Source organism: Silene latifolia, chromosome 9 (genome assembly GCF_048544455.1).
Source record: "Silene latifolia isolate original U9 population chromosome 9, ASM4854445v1, whole genome shotgun sequence".
In the NCBI taxonomy this organism is placed as follows: domain Eukaryota; kingdom Viridiplantae; phylum Streptophyta; class Magnoliopsida; order Caryophyllales; family Caryophyllaceae; genus Silene; species Silene latifolia.
The window spans coordinates 94,992,549-94,999,489 of NC_133534.1; positions in this window are offsets into that span (position 1 = coordinate 94,992,549).

A 6,941-nucleotide genomic window follows, 5' to 3' on the forward strand; every position below is an offset into this window, starting at 1 on the left:
GAAGTCTTTTTGCATGATTTATGGATTTTTGAAGAAAAATGGCATGAATAGTGACTTAATTAATGAAAAATTAATAAAACATACTCTATGACTAAAGAAAAACATCATATGTTGCATTTTATTATCGTTTTCAGATCTAAAATTGAAAAGTTATTGAATATAATTTTTTCCATGTTTTTGTGATTATTTTGTTAAAAACCGATAAACCGCAACATTGTTTTTCCGGAAAAATTTCGAAATTTTTAACCTAAGTTATTGAACATTATGAGTGTCATGGTATTTTTTCCAGAATGTTCATGAGTTTAAAATTTCAAATTTTGAATTTCAAAACCGAGTAATATACGATATTGGCTAATTAAAGGCGATTTAGCATAAAATTGAGCTTGTTTATACATATTATAATGCTGCATTTTCTTTATGATTGTCATAATTTAATTTATGTAATTTTTGAATTATGTAATTTTTACTTAGTATGGCCTTAGTTTTAATTGGTATTACCCGAAATGTATGGGAATATCGATTCGGTTGTAATTTTATTGTGATCTCGTATCACCGTTTTGTAATTTAATAGATTTATTTTATTTTAGTTACAAATGTATAATAGGAAATTGTGTAATTTATTATGTAATTTAATTTATTTCGGAGTTCCCAAAGACGGATTTCTTCAAGATGGCGATACATAAAGACGGTGTTACCTCGAGATGCGTGCCACAACCAAAGTTCAAGGGACCAATGGAGTTGGTTTCCGAATATGTAATAGTTAAATAGTTTTTCTATTTTAGGAAAGCCATACTAGGATTTATTTATTTTATGCTTGCATTTTATTTTATGTCACATGCATCGCTAAATCGCCATAACTAAAACATGCATCTTCTTTCATCGAGTTTATCGACCGTGTCAATTAAAATTATCGTAGTTCACCGCTTTAGTTCACTTAAAACGTGATAGATAATAAATTGACATGACCTCTCGCTAAAACAATTAATTGAGACATAGCCTTACCAAATAGTAGAAACCATGAAAACCTATTTCGCGAGGGAGTGCACTCGGCCACACCGGGGTACAAACCTTGTTACGTAGGGGAAATGGGTGATAAATGTCTATCCACCGAATTCATGTTGATAAGGGATGTATCGGCCACACCGTGCCCAAGTTAATGTGTGTTTGGATCATGGACACATTTATTCGAAATTTGGATTGAACTCAACAAAAGTTTTTGATAAGGGATGTATCGGCCACACCGTGCCCTTGTCGAATGTGTTTTGGGCTAAAAGATAAATGTTAATGTAATATTATCGACCAAGAGTTCTAAAAGTAGAATCGATTAAACGTTAATCCACCGAGTTATATTGATAAAGGATGTATCGGCCCCACCGTGCCTAAGTCGATATGAATTTGGGTCTTGGAATCATTTATAATAGTTGGGTAGAGGTCACTATATAAATGTTCATATCTTGTTAATTATTTACAAGTATGATATTAAAAGACAAATGTTAATATTTCCTTTTCCTCCATATTTGTAGTTCATTACAATGAATCCATCAAATGCTACCGCACCGATAACTATTGAGTCTTACCACAATGTTTTTGACGACGTTTGCTCCAACAATGATTTCGACACTACTAGAGAACTTCATTTTGGGATAGGTTCGGATGGAAACCTTAACTTCATCACTTCTTCTAAACCACCTACTACTACTACTAGACCTCGTGTGAGCCCGTCTCAGGAAGACTACCTCATACAATCTATAGAGTCTTTGTCTCTGGAAGATAAAGATGCCAAAACTAGTGGGAGCTCAAGCAATCAAGTTCTTGCTTCAAAGGGCAAAAAGTTCAAGAAGAAGGGAAAGAAAATCAAAAACATCAAGCAAGTTAATGATGAGTGCCATTATTGCTATGGCATGGGACATTGGCTTAGGAATTGTCCCGTATATTTGCGAAATATAAGGGAATGAATCATCGTTCCAAAAGGTAAAATTCCTAAAGAAATTTATGTTATTGATATAAATTATACTTCCACTACGACATGGGTACTAGATACCGGTTGTGGTTCTCACCTTTGTAATCATTTACAGGGTTTAAGAGATGTGAAGAGGCTTAGCAAGGGAGATGTGGATCTACGCCTTGGAAATGGAGCTCGGGTAGCGGCCGAATCCAAAGGAACTTATGTTTTAGTTTTGCCTAATGGATTTGAGTTGTATTTACATAATTGTTTTTATGTGCCTACACTCTCTAAAAACATTATTTCAATCGCCATGCTAGACATGGACGGTTTTTGTTTTGTCATTAAGAACAATCGTTGTACTATTTCTAGGAACGACTTGGTTATAGGCCAAGCTTCCTCTATCAATGGCATTTACATTTTAGAGACCTCAAATCCGACTAATGATATCTATAACATTCAATCAAAGAAACTCAAATCAAGTGACCCAAGTGAAGCGTTCATTTGGCATTGTCGATTAGGTCACATAAACGAGAATCGCATCAAAAGATTAATTTCGACTAATGTGATTACACCATTTGATTATCAATCATATGGTACATGCGAATATTGCCTACTTGGCAAGATGACTCGTAATCCTTTTAGTGGTAAAGGAACACGAGCTAGTGAACTATTGGGACTCATACACACCGATGTATGTGGACCAATGAGTATCACCGCTCGTGGTAACTATGACTACTTTATAACCTTCACCGATGACTTGAGTAGATATGGGTATATCATTTTGATGAAGCATAAGAGTGAAGCGTTTGAGAAATTCGAGGAATTTCAAAACGAAGTAGAGAACCAATTGAACAAAAGGATTACGGCACTACGATCCGATCGTGGTGGAGAATACCTTAGCCTTGAATTTGATTCACACTTGAAAGGTTGTGGTATTATATCATAACTTACTCCACCCGGAACACCACAACTTAATGGTGTTGCCGAAAGGAGAAATCGAACCCTACTTGATATGGTTCGATCCATGATGAGTCAAACCGAGTTACCAAACTCGTTTTGGGAATTTGCGATTCAAACCGCAATTAGATCTTTAAACAATAGTCCCACAAAGTCCACTGAAAAGACTCCATGTGAGATGTGGACGGGAAGGGTTCCCAATATATCCTATATGAAGATTTGGGGATGTGATGCTTACGTCAAGTCTAAGAACGACAACAAGCTTGCCCCAAGATCCGAAAAGTTCATCTTTGTAGGTTACCCCTTAACCTCACGAGGTTACTACTTCTACAAACCTCAAGAAAACAAAGTGTTTGTGTCATGCGAGGCTGTCTTCTTAGAAAGAGAATTTATTTCTAAGAGACAGAGTGGGAGAAATTTTGAACTTGAAGAAGTTCAAGAGCCACAAACCGAGAAAGAAACGCAAGAAGATGTTCCTTCGTCGTCTAACGCGGTTGTACCTCCTCCACTAAGAAGAACGGGTCGAGTAATTCGCCATCCCGATCGATATGTGGGACTTATCGAAGAAGATGGAACACTCGATGTGTTGCTTATAGAAAGTAACGAGCCCGCTACCTACAAAACCACAATCTCTAGTCCTAATTCCTCCTTATGGCTTGAAGCCATGAAGTCCGAAATGGATTATATGCATGAAAACCAAGTTTGGGACTTGGTAGATTTGCCTAAAGGGGCAAGACCCCTTCAATGCAAATGGATATTCAAAATCAAGAATGGCATAGAAGGACATGACGATGTCTACAAAGCTAGGCTAGTGGCAAAAGGATTTACCCAAGTCCAAGGTCTCCATTATGATGAGACCTTCGCCCCCGTAGCCATGCTAAGATCCATACGGATTTTGTTAGCGATTGCCGCATTTCATGATTATGAAATATGGCAAATGGATGTCAAAACCGCTTTTCTAAATGGGCATTTGGAAGAGGAGGTGTACATGATACAACCCGAAGGTTTTGTTGATTCTAAAAATCCTAACAAAGTGTGCAAGCTTAAGAGATCCATTTATGGTCTTAAGCAAGCATCTAGAAGTTGGAATCATCGATTCAATCATGTTATAAAGGAAAATGGTTTCACTCGAAGTGTTGAGGAACCATGTTTATACATGAGATTTAGTGGGAGCAATGTTGTGTTCCTAATCTTGTATGTCGATGACATACTACTCATTGGAAATGATATTCCAATGTTGGCTTCTGTTAAGAAGTGGTTAGGTAACCACTTCCAAATGAAGGATTTAGGAGAGGCACAACGCATATTAGGTATCCGGATCCATAGAGATAGATCCAAGAGGATATTGGCACTAAGTCAAGAGTCTTATGTCGATAAGATTCTTCGACGTTTCAGCATGGAAAAATCCAAAAGGGGTTTGGTACCTATGGTAACCGGGACGATATTGAGCAAGACTCAATCTCCCTCCGAACCCCATGATGTTGAACGCATGAAGACGATCCCTTATGCTTCCCCTGTTGGATCAATCATGTATGCCATGATATGCACACGTCATGATATCTCGTATGCCTTGAGCATGACGAGTAGATATCAAGGAAATCCAGGTGAGAGTCACTGGATTGATGTCAAGAACATCCTGAAGTACTTGAGAAGAACTAAGGATTCTATCCTAGTGTTTGGAGGAGACACTGAGTTGCGTGTTAATGGATACACGGACTCAAGTTTTCAAACAGATAGAGATGACTTGAAATCACAAGCTGGTTTCGTTTTTATGCTCAATGGTGGTGCCGTAAGCTGGAGAAGCTTCAAGGAAGCTGTAACCGCGGATTCTACAACGGAGGCTGAGTACATTGCAGCTTCAGAAGCTGCTAAGGAAGCTGTTTGGATCAGGCAATTCACGGAAGGTCCAAAAGTAGTACCTACCGCCAATTATCCCATCACTCTCTATTGTGATAATAGTGGGACAATCTTCCAAGCTAAGGAGCCAAAGTCTAGTAATAGATCTAGACATGTACTTAGAAAATATCATGTAATAAGAGATTCCATTGAGAGAAAGGAAATTGCGATTTGTAAGGTTGGGACGGATGACAACATAGCCGATCCGCTCACCAAGCCTTTATCGCAGGCTAAACATGATGGACATATGGCGTCCATGGGACTTAAACGTGTACCAAGTCTATGTTAGATTTTGAAATGAAATAAAAGTGTTGTTTTTGTTCATGTTCATAATCACATTTGTCTTTTATCTTTAATTTATACATTGTTACATCCAAACGGGTTGTAGTGACAATTGAACCCCGTTAAAGTGAACACGGATTAACATAGTATTTGCCCATAGTCACTTGTATGAGGTGACGTCTCGAAGTGACTAGAGTGTGATGCGATTGATGGAAAGTTCAAGTGCCATAGAGTCATGTGAGATGACTAGTCGATCACATAGGCAGACTGTTATGAACATTTTGTCGGGCCTTATGACTGCTTATAGAGTTCTGGCAAATTTATATAGCCTGGTCGTGGCGAGAGCTGCTATAGTATTCAAATAAGTCGATTCTTTTGACTAAAGACTATTCGCCTAAGATGGCACAGTTTCAGATTAACTTTGATTTGTGTTACTACGACCTTCGTAAATGGGGTCAAATGGGCATATTTTGGGTTATGATGGCTGTGGCTAGTCGAAGGGAATGAGTGCGATAGGAATTGTCCACCCCTAGTCAGGGTTATAACAATATCTCAGGGCCACTCGAGGAGTAATGAACTGGAAATGCGTGGCCACGCTCGGAAAGTATCTATGATAGATAAGTCCGGTCAATTAGTTATTCTCCAGATCGAGGAAACCACTCTCGATATGATCACTTGCAAGTACGACCTGAAAGACACCTTGCATTGAGTGGGAGATAGTAATAGGACAAGAGAATTGGTGACGCACACTTGTCGAGGACAAGTGGGAGATTGTTGGAATATGTGTCCTCCGACGATGATCACATGTTTAAGTCTCATTTTAAAAGAATACAATTGGGAAGTATTTTTACTATCAACTGGTCAACATATATCGATAATGATTGGCTGACTAGAGTTTGACATTCGTCGTCGTGCGACGGTGGTGATCGATTGATCCCCTAGGTCATACCTATAGGCGACACTCTTAATTGATCATTTAATTAATCGTATAATGTTACGAGTTAATTAAATTACTTGAAAATTGACGGACGATTTTGGAAGTAAAATTTACGTATCACATTGAAATTGATTAAAATGAGATACGGTCTGAGTAATCGAATTGTATCATTACTCAGATGAAATTATTGTTTAAGAAAACAATTAAATTTGAATGAATTATTATAAATACAAATTGTTGTGATTTATAATTGGTAAAATATTTTGGTACAAGTAATTATGAATTACTAAGTCGATTTTTTTATGTGACGTATTTTAATAATACGTTGATTTTTAATATGTTAATAATGCACAACAAATTTATGCAACATATGACATGTGACATATTGACAATTGACAAAAATAAAATTGATTCCATGTTATCCATATGGACCGAAATATTGGGTGTGATTAACATATTTTTTTAATGTTAATTAAAATTAGTGGAAAATGTAATCATTTTTCTACAACTAGGCATGCATACCTAGTGTCTCTTGTGGAAGAGCACCAAGCCCATGCATTGGCCTTCCTCCACCCTCCTACCCGGTTTCACCTAGAAAAGAACAAGGGTTCTTTTGCTTAAATTTTATTATTCACCATATGCATGTGTGTGTAATAATTATTATTCATTCATCTCATCCAAAAATATTTTTTAGAGAGATAAAAATATTTTCCCTTCTTCCTCCTTCTCCTACCCGGTTTTAGGAGACAAAACCAAAATTATTTTGGGTCAATTTTCTTACAAAATTAATATTGTACTAGTATTTATAATATTGATTTTATTTAAGAGTGTGCTTTGGGTATAATTCCTTGGGAGAGATCCTACACTTGGGTCTTTGTTCATCCAAAAGGAAAGCCCAAGAACAAAAGAGAAGGAGATCTCTTT